The following is a 27,019-nucleotide window of genomic DNA, read 5'->3' on the forward strand; positions in this document are numbered from 1 at the left end:
ACATGGAAAGCATCTTACTCAGAGGAAGTCCATCCATAAGCTTTCACAGTGTAACAACCATTGAGTTGGGACTTGACGCACAAGCAGAAAACAAAGACCAGAGTACATTGCAAGGGGAGAGAATCTAAAAGGGCAAGACTTGTGGGATTGGGGTGAAGTAAGTCTAGGGGCTGAAGGTAAAGTAAATGGGGAAGATAGAGACTGTGTTGAAGAGTGGGACAAGCTCCATGTTATGGAATGAATGGTGTTCCCCCCAAATTTATATGTCGAAGTCCCAAACCCCCAAGTAACCATATCTGAAATAGGGTCTTTCTATAGGTAGTTAAGGTTAAATGAGATTATAAAGATGGGGCCCTAGGACAACAGGGGTTGTGTCCTTATAAAAAGAAGGGACACCAGGGTTCTCTCTCTCCTTGAGCACTCAAAGAGGTCATATGAACACAGTGAGATTCCTAACACCTACTAGCCAAAAGACAGTGTTTCAGAATAAAACCCACCTTGCTGTCACCATGAGCTTGAACTCCCCAACCACCAGCACCACGAGAAAACTTTTGTGGCTTAAGCCATCCGGTCTATGGTATTTTGTAATGGCAGCCCAAACAGACTAATATACTCCATAAGGCTTTGCCTGCAGTGCTAAGGAGTTTGGACTAGAAGTGATAGATGACTACTTAGCAGAGAAGCATCATGATCAGATCTGGGCTATCAGAAGACTTCTGTGTCAGCAATGGGGAGAGTGAGTGGGAGGAAAGATAGATTGAAGCTATGAAATATGCAAGAGACAAAAGTGGAAGGACAGGTCAAAGTTCATTGTCTGGGGGTTAAGAGGGCCTGTATTTTTATTCCAGCTCTTCTACTACCAAGTATTTGGCCTTAGGGCAGTCACTTCAACTTTCTAGGCCTCTGTTTCCACTCCTGTAATGAAAAGAATTGACTCGAAGGCAGTCACAATGGCCTCCTAGTAGAAATGTTTCTTTGTAAACTCTTCTCCTCCTCACTTCATGTATGGTATGGACCTCATGATCCTCACAGGCTAGAGCTCATTGGCTCAAATGACCACCTGACTCAGACTGGCTCAGTCTGACTCCTTTCAACACGTTGGGCTGAGAGTTGGTCTGGGTATTGGGAACCAAGTCACGTTAATAGTAAGACAAAGTTTTTGAACTCCTACATCTATCTGCATCCTGCAAACAGCCTCTGTTCTCCTTTGTTCTGAGACCAAATTATCCAAATTATTATTTCCTCGGTTCTTCTCTGGTTCTCACATCTATATACACAAACTAATTTTTTCCCTTTAGGCTACCTGAAGTGAGTTTCTGGTTTTTTTTAACCAAATATGTGTCATATGTATCTCTGATCTAACATCCGATAAGTCCGAGACAAGGGCGTGTTGCACATGTAGGGACTCTGAGGCCAGCCATGTCCACTCCAGGATGTGGTCCCATTCAGGAATGATTGTTGGGGGCACTATAAGATCGTGAATCCTCCTAGAAGATTTCTCCACTCATTTGCTGATATGTCTGAAATTTCCACTCTAGCCATCATGCCTATGGATAGGAATGTCTCCACAGGGTCACTGTCAAAAACAGGCTTGGCATATCAGATTCACTATTCATTTATTGGTAGCTCTAGATATTTTTGAAGAGGGAAGATTTTGAGGATGGAGAGAATTAGAAAATAGTTGGATCAAAAAAGTCAACAGGCCATGGGGAGCCTAGGAGGCTCAGTCGGTCAAGCATCTGACACTTGATTTTGGCTCAGGTCACGATCTCACAGCTAGTGAGTGGAGCACTACGTCAGACTCCACGATGACAGTGTAGAGTCTGCTTGGGATTCTCCCTCTGTCCCTCCTCCACTCGCATGTGAGCACTCTCTCTCCCTCTCTCAAAAATAAATGAATAAATAAGCATTTAAAAAAAAGGCACCAGGCCAGAAATGAGATTCCAGGGCTGCTAGTGATAGTGATGGAGTCCAAGTAGCCTGGAGGAGGGGAATCCTGCACTGTTAGCTAAATGACCCAATGTACACTTCACCATTTTATTGTAGATCAACCTTGGCCTATATGAAATTTTGTGATGGTCTAGCGTGGGTTGTCTTCATGTTCTTCATGTCCTTTCCCAATTGTATGAGTAAGAGACCCCTCAGGAAGCCTAATGGAGCAGGTTCTGGGCAGTCTTGGGAAGAGCATGTGCTTTAGGCCAGCCACTTGAGTCCCAGTGCTGGTTCTACCACTTACTAACCCCGGGGCTTTAGCCAAGTCACTTAACCCTCGGAACCTCAGTTCCATTTCTCATAATGTGGTTTTGAGCAGAAATTAAGTAAGGTGCCATATAGAAACATGGTTAGTAAAAACATTGAGAGAAAAGAAAAATATCTATAGCTACCAAAATGAGGTATTTTTCAAAGGCAAAAACTTTCATCAGGATGCTGTTAAATGAATGCACTTGAAGAAGACGTTTGCACAGCACTAATTTGTTAGATTTTATGTTTTGTTACAAACTCTAATTTCAAGAATTCATCTGGGAACAGTTAAACATTTTGTGCTATTACACTACCATTTGTGCCTACTGACATTTTATTGGTCATGTAAGCAAGTTGGCTCTGGCGGGAAACCCAGAGCATGTGTTAGAACTCATCACCTGCTGTGGACTCTGAAACAGATGGTTGACCTCTCTGAGCTGTAGCTTCTTCATGTCTGAAAACAAACTCAAGGCTACTGCCCAATCTTATGGGTTCTCCATGGGAAATAATAAAAGTGATAACCTCGGACTTTTCTGCCAATCAAGTGCTAAGTAATTCAGTTATATACACATATTAACTGCAGAATTACATATACATATTAACTATACAGTATTTTTAATCACCATGGCAAACAGACACTCACCTTTTCACCCAAGTTGATTAAAACGTACTGATTTTTGTTCATTTCACCCATTAACTACGTTCCACAAGCAAGAGAGTGGACTGTTTGCAAATGTGTCATTTGAATGGTGTAGACGTTTATTTTCATTTGAAGTTAGTAGGTAGGCAGTGAATAACCCGGAAACCATGGTCAGCTTGGTGTTTCTGACTTATCCTTTGTGTAATTTTTAAGTGTTGAAGGAAGAATTCACTGATGAATATGGGAGTCATTTATTTGTAATGGTGCGGCTGCACGCTGACGCTGCTGTTGGATGATGCTTATGAACACCTCTGTGCTCTCTCAGTTGGACAGACATGGTCACGTCCATCTAGAGCCTTAAAGGCCCCACCTGGCACTGTGTTGGTCAGAAGCACTAATGGCGACTACCACCCAGGCTCTTCAAGGCTGCTGAGTTGGCCTGGGGTGACTGCACCTGTCCCTTATCAAACCCTCGAGCACACCCAGCAGCCATCCTTCCTTGTTCACGTTCACGTTCACAGAGCTGCGTGTCAACGCTTCATGGGTCCTCCTTAGAACAGAGAGACAGCCCTGAGTAACTCATGCCACACTGAGATGGAGAAGCAGAGGTATGAATCAGTGATTCTGTGTCTCTGTTGATCCAAAAAACGTCTTAGAGTTTAGTAGAAAAACCTGGGTCTCACTTCTCCAATGGACCAGAGTACAAATCCTAACTCAGTCACTAACTCCGCTGATACACTCTGTGATCATGAGCAGATTGCTTAATCTTTCAGAGTCTGTGCTTCTTCACCGGTAGGGTAGATATTTGGAAACAGAGTTGCATTAAATAAAATGCCTGGATCAAATTAAGTGACTCAATAAGTGTTTGTTTTCTCCTTAGTTACAAAATCATTGGATTTATTCAGGATTAGGTACAGTTGCTTAAGTGAGTTATTTCCACGAAACAAGTGGCATTAACCACAGTAAAACATTCTCCTCTATTGACTGGACAGAGATTCACTGACACAGATAATGAAAGCATATTTGGGGGATGATCCTTGCCAAGTCTGCTTTGATGTTTTTGTTATACAAGAGCAAAACCAGATGGAAGTGATGAGATGCCTAAGCTGGGTGCAAAACTATGAGACAGAGGTATGGTTTCCACTAGTTTCTACCCACTGAAATATTCTGCACCCTCCCCACATTACAGAAGAATTGAATGCTTCTCCTCAAATTCTACAGATCACAGGGCCCTTATCCAGGCCCCAAAAAGTCCTTTAGCAAAATCTGACTTTGAGTTAAAAGTAGAAATGGGTTCAGAGCATCTGCTTTGGAGGCCTCAGATAACACTCCCGCTTATCAAGTCTTGATCAGAGAGAATGCCAGAAACACATGGAAAGGTCTTGCCCTTCTGACCTTCCCATCATAATATTTGGAAGCGAGAGGACTGGAGGTGCTTTAGGAGGGCCTGGAAGAGAGGTTGGTGTGCCTAAGTTCAGTTCCACACACATTTATCAAACCCATCCCTAGCGCCAGACGTGCTGGGAGTCAGGGTGGAATTAGGAACATCACAGAGACCAGAAGGCACTCAACCTCTGGAGCCAGAATTGCTCCACAGCACCAGCATCTTGGTAAATTCACATTCACACATTTGGTTTGCACATTACATTCTAAGTTACAAAACTGATCCAGCAAAATACAGGCATTAGTATTTTTTATTATCTAACATTCGTGAGCTCACGGTGTTCTAGATATTGTACAGAACACGATCACGGTAGTTTAAAATTCAGTTTTGCATCAGATCTGAGACCTCGGGTGCCCAATTTAAAAATAGTCCAAGGTATACGGTAAATCATGCCATGGAGGAAGATGCATGGTATAAACCCATAATATCTGAATCAAGGGATTTATTTGAGGATTAAATGGAACGATTCATAAACAACACCTAATTCAGTGCCTGGCCCATTACGGTTCCCTTGAGTCCAACTAGGCATCATCAAGACTTGTGTCAAGTCAGGGAAGAGTTGGTTCAAACAGGCCAGCAGGATCATCAGTATAATTAGGCAATAACTGATAAAACTGTGGAATTGCTGGGTTAAAGGAGCTTGTGAAAATTCATCTAATCTCTCCTTATAGTTAGCCTAAACCTGTCTATCTTACTTGTGAGCCCGGTTTTCTTACCCTGTCTAAGCATATTCAGGATGAGTCACCTTTTGAGTTTACTCTTAATGAGTGTCTAAAATCAGAATTATACCTGGTAATTTTAAAAAACAAAAAACAAAAAACAAGCTGCATGTGCTATCCAGGGAAAGATGTTTTTCCTCTAACTTCACAGCCAAACTTCAAACAGAAAGCGTCCTTATTGAAAGACTGGCCAGATGCAGGTATATATCTCTGGGAGTTGTCCTGGTTTCTTTTTAAATTAGGCAATGAATATACTTCTTGACATGCACACACAAGATTTGTGGCAAAAACACCTTTCTTTCATGTAACTGATTTTCCTTTAATCCCAACCTTAATGTATATCATTCTTGATGCACAATCTCAAACGGGCTTTGAACTAGTGAATGCTAACTTTGAATAATGAAGAAAGAAATGACAGTTTACTTTATAGCTGGGTTCAGGATACATGAGGTTGAGGGGCAATAGAGGTGTAACTGCTCACCTTTCACCCCGCCATAGCAGGTAGAGTACTAAAGGGAAGTGATTAGTAAGAGGTGGCAATAAGTTAAAACCCAAGGCCGAGTGTTCCCGAGGCATTTGCATTCCTTGGTTTGGAAGGCAGTGTTGAAAATAAAAAACCATCACAAGACAGAAAAACTGCTATAGTTATATCACAGCACACTGAGTTGCAAACCTTTTAATGAAAGTCATAATTCTTCGGTTGTCTACATCATACTATATTCTCATGCAAAACACTTTAATGCCTGGTGTAAATTACTTTAGACTTTCTTAGCATGTATTGCATTTTTTAATCATGGGTGTTCAGTCCTATTTTCCATTTGGAGTCCCAGAGAGCAATATCCAAATGAAGCCAGATGAGTTCCACACCTGCAGCCTCCCCTTCTGTGGTCCCGCTCTCCCCGGGCCCCCTTCTTTTCCTCCTCCCCTCCCCACTGCTTTCCCTGCAACTACAGTTCCTGGTGCATCCTCAGTTAGAGGGTATAATCTGGTGCTCGTTCGGACAGGTGAACAATTGCGGCTTGTCACTGGTCAGGATGTTAGGCAGAGGTCCCGAGAAACGCCGCAACCCACGTTGCACCAGCTGCCGGTTGCCAGCCTCCTCATGGCCGGATACGTTCGAACAGTCACAGGGAACCTCTCTGTCCTCATCTGCCTTCTGAGAAACACAGCCCTGAAGAAACTTTTAAATATTCGCATAATATGCGAGGGCCCGGAGTAGATACACAGAGGGTACATGTTGCCTGCCAGTGGCCTCTGCGCTATCGATAGACCCATCTCTCTGAAACACCGAGCAGACTGAACCTTTCTTGGAACATGCTCCCCCGTCTTCCACTTCTCCCCCAGAGGCAGAATTAATCATGCGGCTACACTCCTCTAACGTTGCTTATCCGCCTTTATTATAGCAAGTGACACAGTGGGCCGTAGCCGGGGCACAAGTGTCTTCCTTGGCAATCTGTGAGCACCTCTGGGGTGCAGATTCATTCACCTAAGAGTCAAGGCGCGTAGCACTGTGCTGGTATGTCATAGTAGGTGCTCAGCCAAAGTTTGCTGAAGAAATAAATGATACGTCTTATAGAGAAAGATGTCAGATTTACGCACTGCTATTTAAATCATGTGTATTTTCATTTCACAGCCTCCAAATTGTGTAATGAAAGTAGGAAATACTCCGTGGTGGTGACAGAATTCTGCATTCTGTAGTCTGGAAAATACGTAATGATAGTAAAACATTGACTGCGTTTGTCCATTTTTAATTCATGAGGTTGGCAACAGGGCTGCATTTGAGATTTTTTTGGGGGGGAGGGGAGTAAAAATTTAATATATCCTTTGCAGGAGTCTCCCTTTTTTTTCCCTGATTGGAAAAAAAAAAAAACTCAGTTTTTACTTATTTATCTATAAGCTTTGTAAGGTTCTATTTTTTCAGCTGGTTCTTCCTATCCAGGTTCAGGGTCTAAATAGGGGCTTGGTCCAAGGTTAGCTAAAACACTGGATAAAATGAGTGTTGGCATCTGTCCCTGTGACTATTGATTCTGGGGCTATGCCAGGTCCCTGGGGATTGGAAAGATTCCCTATCTGAGGCTACTTGGCTCTAAAAACCCTTCCTCCAGCCCTTGCCAACTAAAACACAGTAGGAGCAAATGTTGTGTGGCAACTGGGTATAAACACAACAGTTGGAATGCTTCAGAAAGAAGTTTGAATTTCCTGGTTAAGTGTATTCAATGTTAAAACAACAATAACAGTGTTAAAAACACATTTGGGGATTGTTAGAGCGCCTTACCCACTGATTCTCATTATTACTCTTCGAGACTTGTTGGATACACTGGTGTCTCCGAGAAGTATTTCCTTAGGGATCGTCTTAGAAGCTATGTCTACAGAGATTGGGTAAGGTGAAGACACGGTTCAAAATAGGACCCCAAAGAAGGCAAATGCAATGTTGGTTAAACTAACGCCTTACTGTGAGAGTGGGACAGAAAAGGAGCAAAGAAGCGCGGACCTACTTGTAGCCGCCGTTCTTACAAGCTCTGAGATCTCAAGTGAATCCTGTCCCTGGGCCTCCACTTTCCTCATCTGTAAAGTGGGCAGGTCGCTCATAGAAACCTCGGAAAGGCCTTCCAGCACTGAAGCTCAGTGAGCACTGTTGCTCTCTGACATTGACCACATGTCCTTAGCCCAGCATGCTTTGTGTCTGAATAGAGAACAGAGGCTCTTAGTTTTCAAATCGTGGCTTTGGTGTTGGCACAAGAGCAGAGAACCTCATGAATTTTTCACCCAAGGGCTACCTCACGGGGAAGGGCCACAGTTATAGGTTGAATCGTCTCTCCTCAAGAAAGATATGTTAAGTTCTAACCCGCATTCAGAAGAATGTCACCTTTTTTGGAAACAGGGTCTTTGCAGATTTTAGCAAGTTAAGATGAGGTCATCAGGGGGCACACTACCCCAATATGACTGGTGCCCTTATATAATGGGGCAATTGGACAGAAATTTAGAAGGAAGATATGTTTGGAGACCCAGGGAAAACACTCTGAAGACAGAGGCTGAGATTATGCTGCCACAAGCCACGGGATGTCCGGGGCTACTAGAAACTGGAAAAAGCAAGGAAAGATGCTTTCTCTGCGGGCTTCCGAGGGGCATGGCCCTGCCAACACTTGGACCCCAGACTTCCAGCCTCTGGAACTGTGAGATGCTTCGTTACAGCAGCCCTGGGGAACCAGCGCAGACCAGCCCTGCTCCTCAACTCTCCTGAGTTCATGTCCACCTGCCTTATTCATAGGACAGAATGGATCTCTTGCCTGCTGTGTGTGATGTGACATTTTCCAGATGAAACAGTGGACGACAGACAAGCAGAGAAGGTGAGAGAGGGGGAAAGAAGGAAAATGAAAGAGTAACTTAAAAAAAAATTACATCCAAGTTATTTAACATATAGTGTAATAATGACTTCAGGAATAGAATTTAGCGATTCATCACTTACATATAACACTCAGCACTCATCCCTACAAGTGCCCTCCTTAATGCCTATCACCCATTTAGCCCATCCCCCCCCCCGTTCCAGCAACCCTCAGTTTGTTCTCTATATTTAGGAGTTTCTTATGGGTTGTCTCCCTCTCTGTTTTTATCTTATTTTTGCTCCCCTTTCCCTGTTCATCTGTTTTGTTTCTTAATGGAATATTACTTGGCAATCAAAAAGAATTAAATCTTGCCATTTGCAACAACATGGATGGAACTAGAGAGTGTTATGCTAAGTGAAATAGAGAAAGACAAATATCATATGATTTCTCTCACATGTGGAATCAAAGAAAGGATAACTTGTTAAGAACACCGAGAAGTCTGGGATCAGTTCTGGTATTTCACTTGTACACTTGGGAACAGCCTAACAGCTAAAGGATTTTGTGTAAATAACCGTTGCCCTGAGCCCCCCAAGCACCCCACCGCCAAGCCCGCTGTACCTGCTACCAGCGTACTCTGTCCCTTTCCAGAGGCTCTCCAGGATCTCCCCCCAGAATCCAGCCAATGAAGGATTGACTCCTGGGCCTGCATGGGGTCTTTGGATTGTGGCCCAGGGCTACCTCTGCCACAGTCCCTTCTGATGGGTCAGCACTTATTGTTAATAATATCATTTCCAATTGAGAACCTTGTGCATTTGGATTATGGTAGTGGACTTCCACCATGATGGGAGAACATGCAGTAGAAGGAGGTGAAACCAGATGTTGCTGGAGAGAGTTGAAGAGAAACAGGCATATAAGAGATCAGAGCAGCAGGAGGGAAGACAGAGCCATAAAGAGAGGTCTCTCTGCAGCTGTTACTGTACAGTTGAGATACTGCTTTCCTTAAAAATGCCTCTGGCCTTCTGGTCCTTTCCCTAGCAACCCACCACCAATCCAGGAGTAGGAGAGAGGGGTGGAAAGAGGGTACAGAGGAGTAAGGCAGGGAAGGTCCAGTCGTTCACTTGCCCACTGGGCCAGAGCAGGTGTCAGGGGCAGGTGACCACCTGGTGATACAAAGCATGGAGGCTCAGGTGGGCTGGCGAAGCTTGGTTATGGGAAACTCTTGGGCAGTGGAGTGGGTAGAGGCCTCATTCCTAACAGCAGTCACCCTCTCACCTCCGCATCTTTACCCCACTTAATCCTCACAAGACCTCTAATGAGCGGGTGTTATCATTAATTCTCATTTTGCAGGTAAAGAATCCGAAATGCAGCAAAGTGAAATAATTTAGCTAAAGGTCAGTGGCCTCTAAGGAGTGGAGCCAAATATCAAACTCAGGAATACTTGCTTCCAACTCCTGTACTCTCAGCCACTAGCCATCAGTCATCTGTGGAGAGGTTATCTGGCCATGTGTAATTCAGCAGCCACTCCGATCTATAAGTGTAGCATCCATGCCATCGCCAATCCAAACCTCCAAGCAAGTAGAATCCTTTGACCAAGTCAGGGTGACTCATGTAGAGATAAAACCTTATACACTCGGATGTGAGGGATATCTTGTTGTAAACATGGGACAGGGTGAGCTTAGGGTCCTCCTATTCTGCCATCTTCCCAAGCTTCTCTCATCGAGATAAAATCTTATAACAGTGAACAATGATTCCCACATTATCAGAGACTTCTGTTCAAGCGACATCATTTAATACTTATTGGATGTCCATTGAGAGTTGAGCATAAGATGCACTCTTGTCACACGCTGGCATTTCTCAAGATTTCTGTATTAAAAAACAAGATAGCAACTATTCACCATGGTCAAGAAGTGATCTTGGGAGATTAGATGTTATTCTTCCTCTAACCCTACCTATAGACTGATTGGATACAAAGGAGCATTTCCCAGATACAATTCAGATTTATGGGTAACATAAATCAGCTATTCTTAAATAAGATTTGCCTTTATCATCTGGCCGACTCTAGAGTGTTCTTAACTCTTTATCTGTGTTTACCCCGTCAACCCCATTTGGTAAACACCACCAAGCATGCTGTCAAACATACCGCCCTTTAGAAATCAATGTAAATGTAATTCTACCAACTTCAACTAAACTAATAAGATCTGAAAGGTCATAATGGTACCAGACATGCAATGAATAATAGCTATGGATGCAGCTCAATGATTGATTCAACCAATGGCAATGAAGGTCTTAGGGAAAATGAGCTATTTAATTTTCTCATATACCCTAGTATGTTCTGAAGCACCTTAAATTTGGGATTGGATCTCAGGCGCACTGTGTTATCACTACATGCTTTATTGGAGCCTGCAGAAGGAAAAAAAACTGAAAAAGTAGAGAAAGTTGATTTCATTGTTGGATCCAGTATGGTCTCACTCTTGTCATGGAAAGACCTTAAATCATCAACGTGCATATTTAATCTATTTCCCTCAAACACATCTGTATTACTTTCAAAAGGCTGCCGTAACAAATTTCTGCAAACTGGGTGGCTGAAAGCAAGAGAAATGTACTGTCTCACAGTCCTGGAGACCACAAGTCAAAAATCAAGGAGTTGGTTGGACTGATTCCTTCTGAGAGTTTTAAGACAGAATCGTTTTTTTTTCTTTATTTCTTTCTTTTATTTATTTATTTTGTTTGTTATTGAGAGAGAGAGAGAGAAGAGAGAGAGCACAAACAGGGGAGAGGGGAAGAGTGGCACAGGGAGAGAGAGAGAATCTTAAGCAGACTCCATGCGCAGCATGGAGGCCTACTTGGGGCTTGATCCCAAGACCATGGGATCATGACCTGAGCTGAAATCAAGAGTCAGATGCTTCACCAACTGAGTCACCCAGATGCCCCAAGACAGAATCTGTTCTATGCTTCTGTCATAGCATCTGGTAGCTCCAGGCATTCCTACTGAGTGTAAATGCATCACTCTAATCTTCCTGTCTCTGTCTGCATGTGGCCATCTTCTTATAAGAACACGAGTCATATTGGATTAGGGGCCCACCCTTCTCCAGTATGATTTCATCCTAACTTGTCACATCTGCAATGGCCCTGTTTCTAAATAAGTTCACATTCTGAGATGCAGGAGGTTAGGATTTCAAAATATTTTTTTGGGGAACACAGTTCAACCATTTGCAATATCCAAGTAGAAAACAGAGTTCATAGCACTATATGCTGTTAGGTTACAAATCAGGCAACGCATTTACCAAAACTATAGTACACAACATGGAAGCTTTAGTTACAAGTAAATAACTTAACTTTTTATATTTTTACTGTTTAAGTTATAAAATAGTTAATATAATTATGAAATATACAAAAAAGAATACATATAATGTATGTATACTGTAGAAAGAGTAATAGAATGAATATCAATGTACCTGTCAGTTTAAGAAACAGGACATTGTGAATAAAATTAAAGCCTCCATATGTCCCTACTGAATCTCATTCTATTTCTTTCTTGGTGAGCAACACAGACTAGGTCCCTGCCCTCCTGAACTTACATTTCAGTTGAAGCAGGCAGACACAAAATAGACACAAAAATGAGAAATAAAATGTCAGGTAAGGAAAGTGCTACCCACAGCACTAAAATATGGGGATGTGACAGAAAGTAAGTGGATGGCTATTTGAGATTGGAAGCTCAGGCAAGGCTTCTTTGAGGTGGTGACCGACTGAAAAGAAGGAGTCAGTTGTGTGAAGATAAGGAAGAAAAGCATCGAGGACAAGGCATGAGAAAGTACCAAGGCCAAAAGAAAAGACAAGCTTGGCAAATAAAAGGCCAGATAGCTGGAACTTAGTAAGGACAGAATAAACCCACAGTTAAGAATATGCTGTAAAAACTGGAGTAAAGAATCTAGATTTTGTTGTAAGAACAATGACAGACTCTATGAGGGTTTTAAGCGAGGTTACAACATGATCTATGTTTCAGAAGCTATCTGTTGTTGCTGTTTGCGAGGGGCAGACTCAAAGCAAGGAAACTATCAGGACTAGGTGGATAGTGGTGGAGATAGACCACATACCGACTTGGGATGTGCTCTTGAGATGGAGTCTGTAGGGCTCAATGCACTGGATATGGGGAAAAGGGGAAAGAGAAAATGTTGCCGAATGCAACTGAATAGATTGAGGTACATTTTAATGAGATGGGAAAGATTTGTGGAGGGAGCAGATCTGGGGAGGTGTAAGTTACAAGTTTTCTTTGATTAAGTTTGACAAATGCCTATAAGACAATCTTGTGAAGATTTTACAAGGCAGTTTACCATATAAGTCCTTGAGTCTTTGTTAAAAACCAGTCTCGTTCCTCATGAAACACAATCAACTCTGCATTAGTCAAGACACGTTCTCTCTTTGGTCAATTTCCTCAGCTGTTTTCTTGTGACCTTCTTTCGCTTTGCTTCCTGCTTATTAAACCCTCAATCATTCATCAAATGTTTTCTAGTACTTGTTATGTGGATGAGCATACTGCTGACATCTGTCATACTGCAGACATAAGTGGCTCTTTTTGAATATTTGTAGAATAATTGAATGAATGAATGAATGAATGAATGAATGAATGAATGAATATACTGCTTAGCTTCTCTTGAGGCTTAAGTTTTCAAGGGTTGGATAAGTCTAGTATAGGAAATAATACATATACTTCAGTGATACAATGCAAAGCAAAAAGTGATTAGTTGAATAGGAAAGTTACTAACAAAGGATTGTGGAAGTTCAGAAGAAGATATGCAATTCAGGAAATGCGGTATATGCACATGATGGAATACCATCCCGTAATGAGAAAGAAGAAACTACAACTATATGCAACAGAATGAATAAATTCCACATAGTTTTGAACAAAATAAGCCATATAAAAGAATACACACTGTATTATTTCATTTATATAAAGTTCAAGAAAGACAGAAGTAAGCTATGGTGTTAGAAATGGTTGGTTACAGTGTGTAGGCGGGCTGTGACCCGTAGGAAGTGTGAAGGGAATCCTGGGATTCTGGTTACATTCTGTTTTTTTTTGGCGGGGGGGGGGGGTGGTTTGCTTATATGTGTTCACGTCACTAAAATTCACCTACCTGTACACTTAGGATTTGTGTACCTTAGGATTTGTGTATCATATGTCGAGAATTGTAAAGTGTCTGAGACTTACTCTGCCAGCAAGCCTGCCACAATTTTATGCACGCTGGCAGAAGACATGATACTCCTGGGTCAGAGACAAAGGAATTGATTACTCAGAGTGCAGCAAGCAGCATAAGTTATACGTTTGTTCTTGTTCCTCTTGCTCCCCTTCCTCAAAGTTGCACAGGGGGGGCTCAGATGGAATGCTGTACATGCCATGGCTTTGTGTCAGCTGAGGAACCCCAAGCTTAGAGAACCCAAATCTTTCATAATGGGATACAAGCAAATCTGCCCCACCTCCGTGGAGGGAGACAATATCTTTGTTATACTAGGTAGTAAACAAACCCGTCCTCTGCTTGGGAGGGAGACACTATCTTCCAAGGCTGTTCTCTATATATTCATCCTTGGAAAGGTAGTCATGAACAAAAGCTATCAGTGCCTCTCTGCTCACAAGGCTTGCAGAAACGTGAAAGACCCCCAGAGGATTATCTTACAACATGGTGTACTTCAATAAAAAGTTTAAATTTAAAATTATGTGGTATTTTAGCTAGATCTTATTTGGGCATGATCAGATTGAGAGAAAATGACTTTAATGTTAGGAACAGTGAGTGGGTGAGTTTTAGTAGAGCGTAGTGTTTTTCCCACCTAAAAAGTCTTCCAACATGGGAAGGGAAGGTAAATGAAACTCAAATGGCCAATTTGACTGTCTTTTTTATTGCTCAGATAAAGGTTTGTGGAAGGGAAGAAAATCACATTAAAGAATGAAACAAGACTTTAAGGAATAATCTGTGTATTTCATTTATCCTTTTCCCTATTCCCCCAACTGTGCATGGGTTTGGATTATTTAGAGTTGAGATTTAGAAAATATTTCCATCATAATATGTGCACAGTTCAGTAGATTTTATTTTGAAAATAAAATAAGAAATACAGAAAATAATAAACTCAAATGCCTTTAAAAGTTTTTTATTTCCATAATTGAAAATTTTAAACCAAAATTATATTGGCCCTAATTAACTTTACTTTGAAAGACAAATCTCTAAATTTCTCTTGTCTTATTTACAATAAATCTCGATGACCCAATAGCATTTAAGCAGAAATGTGATGTACTTAATGCTTAACATTTTCTTAACATTTTCTCTCGGAAACATCCATTTTTATGCTACCTAGGTAAAAGTGTGGAAGTGAATATTAAAATCCCATAACCATATTTTGGTGCTGATGCTGCATTTTCACGTTTTATGATCTATCTTGAGCTGTTTGACTGAATGGCAGTCTGCTGTTTAATCAAGAGCCATGTGTTATTCTATATAAGTGTACTGTATTATAAAAGTGAATGTAAAATTAATTTCAGGATATATATGTTTAATTACATAGTCTCGTGTTACATATCTGAATCAAATTGTGCATTGCCTGTTAATAGCCTGAAAAAGTTTGGAATTAATTTAAGCAGTGAAGCTTGAGATCTTTTTAAGGAGGCTTTTCTTAGATCATAACTCAGTTCTGGAAGTTCAGTCCTTTGTGGTTTTTCCAGGTTAGCCCTTCGAGTGGAGAAGTAAAGGATATATTTATTGAATGCTTGTTTTGTACCAGGCAATGGAATATATGGTTTGCATGTATCACCTTGTTTTAAATTCCATGAGGTGACTGTAATTATTCCCATTTTAGACATGAACAAAAAAATCAAGAGTGGACTACTTGAACTCACACCAGGAGTAAGTGGTGGACCCAGGATTTGAATACAAAGCTGTATGTCTCCATGGTAAAATCAGTTTTTAAAATAGTACTTGCAGGGTGCCTGGGTGGCTCAGTCAGTTGAGCATCGACTTTGGCTCAGGTCATGATCTCACGGTTTGTTTGTGGGTTTAAGCCCTGCCTCAGGCTCTGTGCTGACACCTCAGAGCCTGGAGCCTGCTGTGGATTCTGTGTCTCCCTCTCTGCCCCTGCCCTGCTTGTGCTCTGTCTCTCTCTCTCAAAAATGAATAAACATTAAAAAAATTAAAAACCAATAAAAATAAATAAAATAGTACTTGCACATGGGTAGGAAGAAAAGACTAGAAGAATGAATGTTTACCATTATGTTAGCCATGGTGGGATTAAAGTTAATTTTTAATTCTTTATTTCATCATTGTGTATTGTCTGAATTTCTGATAATGTGTATGTATATATATTTATTTAAATATAGCATAGGGCTTGAAATGACCTTGAGAAGTCATTAAGATTGAAACCATTAACAGCAAGGTCTCCCATGGGCTTTATTCATTTAATGTCTCTTGATATGGGAGGTTTCAATCATGTAGGTTTCTGAAAGCCCAAGGGATGAAGTTGTGTCTGGGGACCGGATGATCATGGGGTGATAGTGTGTCTCTCCACGTCTCGAAGGTCAAGCGTGATCTGAAAGATAACCAATTCCAGCTCTACTCCAAGCCAGAAAGATTCTCATCGGTGGACATTGGATAGCTTGACTATTCTAGGTCATGTAAACAAGAACTTCTGCCTACTTCCCACTACCATTTTCTTAAATTTAAGAAATTTTCTCTAATAGCCATTGAGAATCATGGAATCATTTCACCCACTCCTCTAATAAATAGTCCTTTACTTTGTATATATCCTTATAACAATTTGGGTCAAGATGCAAGTGATTATCCACCCCTACCCACACCCCTTAAATATATCATTCCCTTTAATATATTTCTGAAGCTAATTGTCTATATGAAGGTACTGGGATAGAAAATCAGCTAGTTGAGGCGCCTGGGTGGATCAGTCAGTTAAGTGCCTGAGTCTTGATTTCAGCTCAGGTCATGATTTCATGGCCGTGAGATCGAGCCCCACATTGGGCTCCACGTTGGGCTCTGTGTTGGGTGTGGAGCCTGCTTAAGATTCTCTCCCTTCCTCTTCCTCTACCCCTCCCCCGTCCTCTCCCTTTCCCCACCTCCCCCCACAAAAAAGTCACCTAGTTGTGTGGTATGCCACCCAGTTTCCTCCTTTTGGACCAAGGTCCAAAAAGGTCAATGTCATTCCCCCTCCCACTTCCAGAAGTGTCATTTGCTCACAGCTCATAGTTGAGACCCTCGTCAGAAACTTCCCCTGGCCAAAGGAAGCTGCCTTGCCTAAATTAGCTGCTTCCACAGGGGCAGCCCACATGTAATGCCTAGACTATACGTGGGCACAAAGCCCAGAACCTTGCTGTAATTTGGGGGCATCTCTGAAAGGCCATCCCAGCTTCAGACCTCCCTGTAAAATCATCTGAGACTCCTGTTGCAACCCATCACAGTTCAACTTCGCTTCTGCCCAGTCCTCCTTCCCTCAACTCCTTACAGGCTTTGCTCCTAGGAGCACTCACCAGCAAGCCCTCTCCATATGACTTGTTGTCTGAATCTACTTCCCCAGGAAGAGAAGGTAAAACTCACCTACATTTCCTATGGCCTCCAAATCACCATTCTCTCCCAGGTGAGCTCTTGAAACAGTAGCATCCATTGTGAATATCACAATAACTGTACCAGGCAGATCCCAGGGTAGATCTCCCTTCTTCTTGGAGGACCTGAGTAAGGAGTTAGCCACACAGACTCACACAGCAAGTTTGCTCAGAAAGGGTCTCTACACTCTGCTCTGTAAGCCCTAGTGTCAAAGAGCTTGTACTGCTGGTTAGCTTCTCACTGCAGACAGTCTCTATGGGTTGCCAGTAAAGTGAGCACCGGTGTTAAACCAAACTCCAAGAGCGTCTGCCTTCCTGCACTTTGGAGGACATGGGTGCACTGACAGGTCAAAGCCAAGAGTTTTCTGTAGTAGTAGCCAACGGCAGTAGCCATCGTAAAACAAAGGTCTCTAGTTTGGAATGGAGCAAGGACACCAGTTCATAGGTGACCCTCTGGGATCCAATACGTGTCTCTTGGGCTGGGCTTCCCTATTAAGAAATCACGGAATTGAAACAGACCCTGCCTTCTCTGGGTTTGGTGACTGGGTAACTGGCATCCTCTTTTGATTTGCAAATACTACCGTGAAGCCCACAAAAGCCAGCAAAGTTAGAAAGATAAGATGGCTTCAGGAGACATGACAAAGAAATGTGTTACCTCTTTGGAACAACTCTTTTTTTTTTTAGTGTTTATTTATTTATTTTGAGAGAGAGAGAGAGAGAGAGAGAGAGAGTAGGGAGAGGGGCAGAGAGAGAGAAGGAATCCCAGGCAGGCTCTGTGCTGTCAGTGCAGAGCCCGACACAGGGCTCATACTCACAAACCATGAGATCATGACCTGAGCTGAAATCAAGAGTCAGACATTTAACCAACTGAGCCACCCAGGCGCCCCTGGAACAACTCTTTCTATGAAAAATATACTGGAACAGATTGCAGCTGGACAACCTGGTCAATAAAGACTTCAGGATTTAATTGCTCGTATAGGGGAACATTTTCTTTAACATCAGAGTGAGCTATTTTCCCCAGTACTATAATGATTGTTACATATTTTGTAGAGTCTCCCAGAACTCTCTCTAGATGGGATCTGCTAACTACCATCCACACTAATGCAGGCGATTAATTGACTTTCGGAGAAAAATCTTTAAAAATCATTGTGAATGGTGGGTCTCTATCCTGCTCAACTTGCTTCTCTACTTCTCAGATATAATCTCCTCACTTAAGCATTCAAAAAGAATTTGCAGTATGAAATAATTTCATTCAACCGGTAAATTAATTTAGTTTCCTGAAGATAAACTTTGTAGAGAATTCCTCTAGTTAGGCAGGACCAAGTGCTGCTTGAAATCAGACCATCAAAATAGTTTTTTAAATGATCTGTAGAGTCAACCAGTAACCCTTGCCGTTAACATTATTTTTTGCCAAAATTGAAACGAGGCTATAAAACTTTTCAGGTTGCCCTCTTGCTTTGACTACTAGGAAACTCAGAGCCAAATTTAATGTTTAATCTCAATAATAATTCTTAGCTTAGATTTTCTGATACAATCCCTTTTCTTTTCCCACCTTATCTTCATTCTAGCTCCCCAGTACACAATTTTTAAAAATCGTTTTTTGAAAGTTTACCCTGTTAAAAAACAGAAAAGCAAGAAACATTCTTGAAACTGTAACTACTTCTGTCTCGTTGGCTCAATATTTTGAAGCCGAAATGGGGGAGGCAAGTAAATCATAGGCAATTAATAAGTGGGCCACAAGGAGAAGGTGTCCAAGTTCAACATCTTTCCAAAGACCAAGAATTTGATATGAGTGGCTTCATACAGATTATATATCCACCATGGGAGAGAAAGCGGTCTCTTCAGTATGGAATTCATTTTCCAAAACCGAACAGACCTGCGTCTCAAACAGTTCCATTGGACAAATTATGCCTTAAATCTTCTTTGAACTGCTGAGCCTAAATCAGATTAGATAGAAAAGGTTTCATTTTACATAACCAATATTTAAACCTTCTAGTGAGTCTTTAAAATGATTTGCTACAATGTACGTGTTTTTGGTATGCATCCAACTTCTTAACTTGTCTAAGTTTTGGTGATAAAAGTTCACATTAACGCAGATAACATACCAGCACTGAAAGCTCTCAGACTAGTTATCACTGTTCTCCATATCCTCAGCATATTCAGATAAGATGAACGGAATCTTTATAAAAACGGACATTAATTGGCATGCTTCCCTATATCAATACCTCAATCAATTTTAAAGTAACTTGCCATGTTCTGTGTATGTCAGAATCTGAGATAATGGAGTATGTATGTCAAGATAGCGTGGGCTCTGATGTAATAAAAATATAACCCTAGAGTCCCAGTTACTTAGCACAATAAAGGCTTATTTCTTTAAAAAAATTTTTTTAATGTTTATTTATTTCTGACAAAGAGACAAAGCATGAGAGGGGGAGGGGCAGAGAGAGAGAGAGAGAGAGAGGGAGACAGAATCCAAAGCGGGCTCTAGACTCTGAGCTTTCAGCACAGAGCACGACACCGGGCTTGAACTCATGGACCATGAGATCATGACCTGAGCCGAAGTCGGACACTTAACCTACTGAGCCACCCAGGTGCGCCCCAAGGTTTATTTCTTACTTGTGCTGAGTCCCAACGTGAGTCAGCTAACTCTTCAGAGTAGCTGTCCACCATGCTATGACATACAGATCCAAGCTATTTGTACCTTACAGCTCCACCATCTCAATGCATACTCATCTTTGTGTCATGGCAGGAGAAAAGAGAGTCAGAGAGTTGCACATTGACTCTTGAATGCTTCAGCCCAGGAGTGACTCTTGTTCATGGCCCACTGAGCACATGGGAGCACATGAATATTCAGTGAATAGCACATGACTGATTCAGGGAGTGCACAGCATTCTGAAGAAATGTGCAAATTTTTTGCATCTGTTTCTGTGAAAATGTAGGTTCTATCAATGCCAGTGATTTTTATTTTTATTTTGTTTTATTTTATTTTATTAATAGTTATTTTTGAGAAAGAGGGGGAGAGAGAGAGAGAGAGAAGGGGAGGGGAGGGGCAGAGAGAGAGGGAGACACAGAATTCGAAGCAGGCTCCAGGCTCTGAGCTGTCAGCACTGAGCCCAACACGGGGCTCGAACCCACGGACCACAAGATCATGACCTGAGCCAAAGTCAGATGCTTAACTGACTGAGCCATCTAGGTGCCCCAGCGCCATTGTTTTTTAAATAAGGTCTTATTTAATGGGGCATATTTGAGTGAATACATAATATCCATGCTTATAATTATACACATAAAAGCAGAATATAATTCTGTTTCAACAAATAACTCCTTTGCTTTTTATAAGTGATTCTTGTGTGTATACTAGGATATTTTTTTGATGAAGGCAGTGTTTTATTGTTTGAGTGATAAGGATCAAAGACATACCCCACATAGGCAGGAAGTAGGGTTTCACTCAAATAAGAGGCTATTAATGCTGCCAGACCCCAGAATCCTAGCAATCATCTGGAAACAAAAAACAAAAAACAACAAAAAAACCCCAAAAAACCAAAAACAAAAACAAATATCTTTTCTCCAAAGGGAAACCATGGTTGAAAGCCATTGCTCAGGAAGGTAGAAGAGTGATAATGCTCTTTTCCAAGTTGGTGAGACTATCAGGAGACCATCTGCTGTGTTTTGGAAGGAAGCACAACAATAAGCAGAATAAGGGGTGGGGAGTAAGGTTCCTAGGCAAGGGACTGTTAGTGCGTACTGACTTTTTCAAAGTTTTTTTTTTAATGTTTTATTATTTATTTTTGGGAGAGAGAGAGAGACAGAGTGTGAGTGGGGAAGGCACAGAGAGAGAGGGAGACACAGAACCCAGAGCCTGATGCGGGGCTCGAACTCACAAGCTGTGAGACCATGACCCAAAATTGGACACTTAACCGACTGAGCCACCCAGGCGCCTCGTGTGTACTGACCTTTTAGAAGAAGAATATAAGAGCAAACGAGAAGACCAGTGTCGGCCCTAGGACCTTGCTCACTACCTCAGTACTTGGAGAAGTCAATCTCAATTCTTGGGGAATCAAGGGCTTGTTTTATCCTTTGGACCAACTTCTAGAAAGGAAGCAGAAAATCTTGTCAATCCAGATGAGATTGCAATGAAGGAAGTGAGAAGACTCTGATGGAAGGCTACACTTGGAAAGACAAAGGCAGAATTCAAATTGTTGAGCATGGCTGTGATGTTTGATACCCCAGGGGGTGAGGGGAGAAAGGATGAGGCTGGGGAAATGAACAGTGGCCAAATCATAGATTTGCTTCCAAAGGTCAATGTAGAGTCACTGAGGGATTCATAATCACAACACCTGGTAAAATTTCATCTTTGAAACAGGCTCTGGGACTGTTCTATGCGCAATGAATTTGAGCTATTTGTGACATACAACAGATACCCAATAGCTATTCCTTGAATCTGTGAATTCCTTACTCCTTCAGAAAAAAAAAAAAAAAAGGAATGACTATTTCCCAATATCTGGACCCCACAGAGAAAGAGTGCTGAGATCTTTTGAGAAGTGGCATGTATCTATTAGAAACTAAGATAATAAAGGCTCAATTTTTATTCAGAGTTGTCCTCCACTAAGAGTTGGGGGCTCTCATTATTACTCAGATCTTGATGCAGTATTCTTCCCATTGAGTTAGACCTCCTGCTTCCAGCTGCCTGAATCATAGCTGACGTTCTTAGATCTTCTGAACTCTGTGCCTATATGAGCATCTACAAGCTGGCTTTAGTACCCACAACGCTCACCCAGTGAGCAGGTCTTTTCCCTACCCTCAGCCAGCTTCTCATCTGTCCCACCCAAGATCTTGCAGCCCTGATGTTCATCTGACTGTCTTCCTACAGCAGTGATACAGACACCGATGCTGGGTGTTCATAGGCAATCACCACGTGGTTGCAAATCACTCTTACTAAAAGGAATGTCTATCAACTACGTTAGGAGTATCCAAATCTATTATTGTTCTCCTCCCCCAAATTTCAAGAAGACACCTTATTCATGCTTGATACATGAAAAGTACTCACTCAATGATGTTGAGTGAACGAATGGTAGATAAATAAATTAAATGGGAGGTCTTTAGAAAAAATAAGCCTCTTGCTATTCTGTTAATACACTTTACGCTCACGCACATGTGATTTCTCAATAGTCCCCACTCCAATAGTATATATGCCTTATCATAGATTAGTGGTGAAGACAATTTTCACTAGTAACTAACTAGAAATTGCCAAATTCATCATATATGGAGTCTGAGTTCCACATACATATGTCAAAGGAGAAGGGTAAGCAGGTCAACAGCCTTTGTGATGCAACTTCCCCAAAGTAGAGTGAAGCATCTTTTTTTGCAAACAGAATACACAGCAAAAAAAGGAATAACACATTTTTAATTGGAAAGATTCAGATTTACTCTTAATTTAATTCAGCTGCCCAACAACCATAATTAGATTTGCATCATGATATATCTTCAATACTATTTATTTTCATAAATGCAAACTTTCCTGAACATGTTTCTGATGGATCCTGACATTTTAAAATATGTCCTATTGTCCTTTTCTGTGCAGTAGACCAAGCATAGAGTGTTCACTCCTATATCATTGTCACTGTACTATCAGACCAGATGGCTACTTCATCACAGAATCAAGAATTAGGGATAATTTATGCTGTTCCTTGCTCTAGAATGTGAAAATAGAAAGCATTTGCTGCACACATGCTCAGGGAGAACAGCTCGACCCCGCAGTAGCCACCTCATCAGAGGGCATTTGGTGCTGTGGCTGCACTGCCTTCAGGAGTGAGATTTCATGCCATGGAGCCCTAAGCTCTCAGGTCACAGAGAAAATCATCACAGCACGTGAGTTGATGCTTCATCCAGTAACCAAATTAAGCCTGGAGTGCCTCTTTGTTAAGGAACACAATTTGCAATAAAACAGTTCTAAAATGGGAAAGATTATATCTGAATCTGCCATTGTTTCGTATTCAAGGATTTCTCCCCTTCATAGGAAAAAAAACATACGAATGTTGGCTTAATATTCAGAGCAGTTGTTTTTGTATCTGTGAACATTAAATGTTAGAAGCGGAAGAGCTATTTATCCTCAGCCTGCTGAAGAGAACAGTGGAAATTTCTTTTTATTGGTCTATAAATAAGCAAAGTCTGAACACACCCTTTATTGGGAGAAGAGCCACGGCAACTCGTTACACATACCAACAGGCTCCTCAGGATTCCTCCTCTGATGTTGCCATAAGAGTGCAGATGGAGACGTAGACAAAAGATCGTCCTCTCCAACTACCACACATATTTAACCTGAGGACCAACTAATATTCCCTAGGTAAAAAAGAAAATGCCTATGAAATCAGAAACATTTCTGCTTAACAGGTGTTATTGTTTAGGAAAATCTAGGTGAATCAGTGAAGTATCATTTAACACAAGCTTGGATGTGACAAATCAAATGGCCCTTGGCTCCTTTATTTTATAACCGTGTATTATCCACAAAGAAATGTAGGGCTTTGGGGTTCTGTCTACATAGTACCAGAATCAACTGGCTTATTCAGTTACAAAAAGACTCCCCCAAATAACAGTTAAGACGCCTATTTGAATTATACAAATCTGGTTGCATTGATTTTTTTTATATGTCAATTATTTGTGGTTGTGAACATGCAGACAAGCCATTGAAAATGTCTCAATTATATGGGTAATATAATCCATCCCTTTTATTTGAATCTGTTTAATTTGTTCATGTGTATTAACTTTTTCAGATTAGATATCCTGCAAAAACAGACAGCTACACTAGGGGGATTCGATTGTGTAGGCAAAATTAAAAGGCTATCAGTGTAAAAAGTGAGAGCAGACAGAAAGCTTAACAAATTGGAAAGAACAACAGACAGCTGGCAATAATCATGTCCCCTTTCCAAGGAAGGAACTGTATCTGCCTGTTCTCTGTACATGATTTGAGGCTTATACTCATATTAATGACGATACCTCTTCCATTAATATCTTGGATTATTACCAGTGTCTGGGAGAAATTTTATTGGCTGCTGCAGTTCATTGAGAATTAATTGATATGACACACTTACTCTACATGAACTTGGAAAAAAGTCTATCGAGTGAGTGATTTAACTCATTTTATGTTAATTATAAATTATGCCAGGAAACACTGTTATGGGTGGACTTGTATCTACCTCTGGGACCGCATATGTGAGCAGTTTGTACTTCCCACATTCTGGATACCCTGACTTTGATTGACTGGCTAACACCTTAGGAAAGGCATTAATTCGGCACCCTCACCAGCGTTTGCAATGTGGCATGTTCTTAAACAAATTAGGAGGCAACAAAATGGCCCACGTATCTTTATTTGTAATTTAACCAACATGATGAAAGACAACCTCCAAATTGGTTAATTAAAAATTTTTTTACTCACCCTCGGTATATCTTAAGTAATCTCCTAAGCGTTTCATAAAATTGACAAGGAAGAGGGAGGGGAGACCTGCTGCCAAATCAAACAGAAAATGAAAGATTACTTTAGAAAGAGAATGTAAGAATTACTGGCTGCACGTTAAGGCGGCATGCCCAGGAACTCTTTATTTTCATTTCCTGTTCAGTACTGCTGATGAGCAGATTCCTCTGATTCTCCCTCTCAGTGAGCGCACACTAGTGCCGTTATTAAAAGAAGCCCATCCGAATGCGGTCGTTGTTATGCAGGAGCGGTAACTCACATAATGGGGGATGGCATTTCTTTCCACTCGTGCTGCTCCGCTGGTTCTAATAGCAACCTGGAGCTCAATTTCCTCCTCAAGAACATTGCATTTCATGTGGAATGTCAATTATTAAAATGCAGTGTCCCGTGTCTTACTTCTCACTAGATGAATTCATTTGCAAAACTTGCTAATTTATGCAAATGATTCTTAACCTGTAACTGCCCGGAATCTGTTTTACCCTTTCTGGCTTTTGGCAGCTTGGAGCCTAGATGAGGGAAGGAAACCCATTAATGCGGTGTTTGTCAGTTCTGTCATCGTTATATTGGCTATTGAGTTGTTAAAAAACAAAAACAAAAACAAAACCACCCCCTCCACCACGACCAGATGAAAATATGTTAAGTGGAAGCCAGATGACAGCTAGAGCTGAAAAATCTAGAGATTAAATTAAAGATAAACCAGAATGAGAGGATCTGGTACCTGCACGTCCTGACAACCTGAGTGATGTTAGAAGCTAATGACCTCTTTTCTGGGAGAAACTAACTGGTTAATAACCCAAGGAAGGTCTATCAGCCACCGACTGAGACAGATACAGATAGTCATCAGATAAGATATTTATTCCCAGGAATGAAAATTGAACTGGCCAGGATTTTAGTAAATACAAAGTACAAAAGGAAGTGCATACAATTTTTAATTTTTGGCCATGGTTACAAGTAAGACAAAGCAGGGAAAAAAAGGGATGTTTGTCAAGAAGAGGATTGCCGTGTGCGCGTGTCCAAATATGGGGGCGGGGGGGATTCAATCAGGCTTGCGTGATATTTCTGTGTCTGAATGTGTGTTCCCCCAGGTACCCCATACCTCAGATCTTGAGGGCTTCCTCTGAATGAGTTGGGTTTTACATTCTTACATCAGTGGAATTATATTTTAATCAACTCTTCTGAAAAGACATTGCAATTTTTGCCCCCACTGGCCCTGACTGTTACACAGATCTTTTTATGAACGGTGTTATAAAAGTGCTTTCTGCAAACCTCAAAGCTGCTCTTCCTTGTCCTTTTTTGAGGTCCGGGGAAGGATTCCGATTCTGGGCCTGGCTTCTGAATCCACAGGAAATGGATACATCGCATCGCTTTTATTCAGTGTTCTTCATTCTGGCAAGTTTCTTAAGGCCATTGAGCTGTTGAACAACCTGGATTGGCTTAGCCAGGGAGATTCAACCAGGGAAGCAGACAGTCACAGTGTGTGTGTGTGTGTGTGTGTGTGTGTGTGTGTGAGAGAGAGAGAGAGAGAGAGACAGAGACAGAGACAGAGACAGAGACAGATAGGGAGAGAGAGACAGAGAGTTGCACAGCTGAGCTCTAGTCTGGACACCCACCCCTAGCCATTGATGTTACATCATACACTGCCCTGGTTGCTCCTGTTGCCTGGCCTCCTTCTGACTTTTCTGAATCTGTGCTACATATACATGGTCACAAACTGTCCTTGTGACCTGTTGTCATGACTGCTGGACTGCATTTTCCTTTTTCAAGTGTACCAATAGTTGCAAAGTGGGTAGGGGCATTTGTTGTGGGTTTGGAATGGATTCTTTCAACTCCATGATAGATTCTGATTAAAGAGAAAAAAAAGAATCTACCCTGGTAAAATGGACAATCACCACTTCAAGCAACTTGCCCAAACCTCAGAAGAATAATACCCCAGAAGAGTACCTATTTAATCACTCACTTCGCTCCTCTTTCTTTCAGAACCATGTCTCTTTAAATCTACTGAAGAAGATATTCCTTCTGGCCCACAGGATGCCAAAATGACTTGATGATTTATTTATGCAGGATTTGGCAGCCCATAGTCCAGATTGTGGCTGAGGCTGAATGTTATGAGCCCCCCGCTAGTGAATGCATTTTAAAATTATATTTAAAATACATTTTTTGAAAACCTCACCACGTTTGGCCCAGCCTCAGATCCTGAGAAAAGCAGCGATACGAGTAAGAAGTTAACATGGCTAAGGACCTAGCTGGTGAAATTTTATTGTGAGAGGTTAGAAAAATGGTAAGTTTTCATCTGGGGAAGGAAAAAAATGGTGTTTACACCTCAATGCTTTAGTGATATCGAATGTGACCTTCCCTATTGACAGCAACTCATCTGGTCATTCAGCAATTTATTGGGCTTCTCCTATGTTCCGGGGAATATTGTAGGCCCAGAAGACCGTGGTGAAGAGAACACCACCACCCCTCCTCTTCAGGAACAGCCATATCAGAGGAGGGACATGGATGACACACAGGTAAATAAACGCTGCAGGTGAACAGAAGGCTTTGAATCACACTAAGAGTAATTCTCATGTAATAAAGAGGGATGTTGAGCTGAGACTTAC

The 27,019-nt window shown here is 41.5% G+C and overlaps 1 long non-coding RNA gene across 1 annotated transcript; it reads right to left on the reverse strand.

The window, feature by feature from the left end:
• Positions 1 to 10,183: 10,183 nt before the first annotated feature.
• On the reverse strand, positions 10,184 to 26,027 carry LOC122241380. Its single transcript, XR_006221487.1, has 4 exons — positions 25,686 to 26,027; positions 20,905 to 21,040; positions 16,950 to 17,080; positions 10,184 to 10,230 (listed from the first exon to the last, which is right to left on the reverse strand). It is a non-coding gene; the product is annotated as an uncharacterized LOC122241380 (long non-coding RNA).
• Positions 26,028 to 27,019: the final 992 nt, after the last annotated feature.

Source organism: Panthera tigris, chromosome C1, assembly GCF_018350195.1.
Source record: "Panthera tigris isolate Pti1 chromosome C1, P.tigris_Pti1_mat1.1, whole genome shotgun sequence".
Lineage (NCBI taxonomy): Eukaryota > Metazoa > Chordata > Mammalia > Carnivora > Felidae > Panthera > Panthera tigris.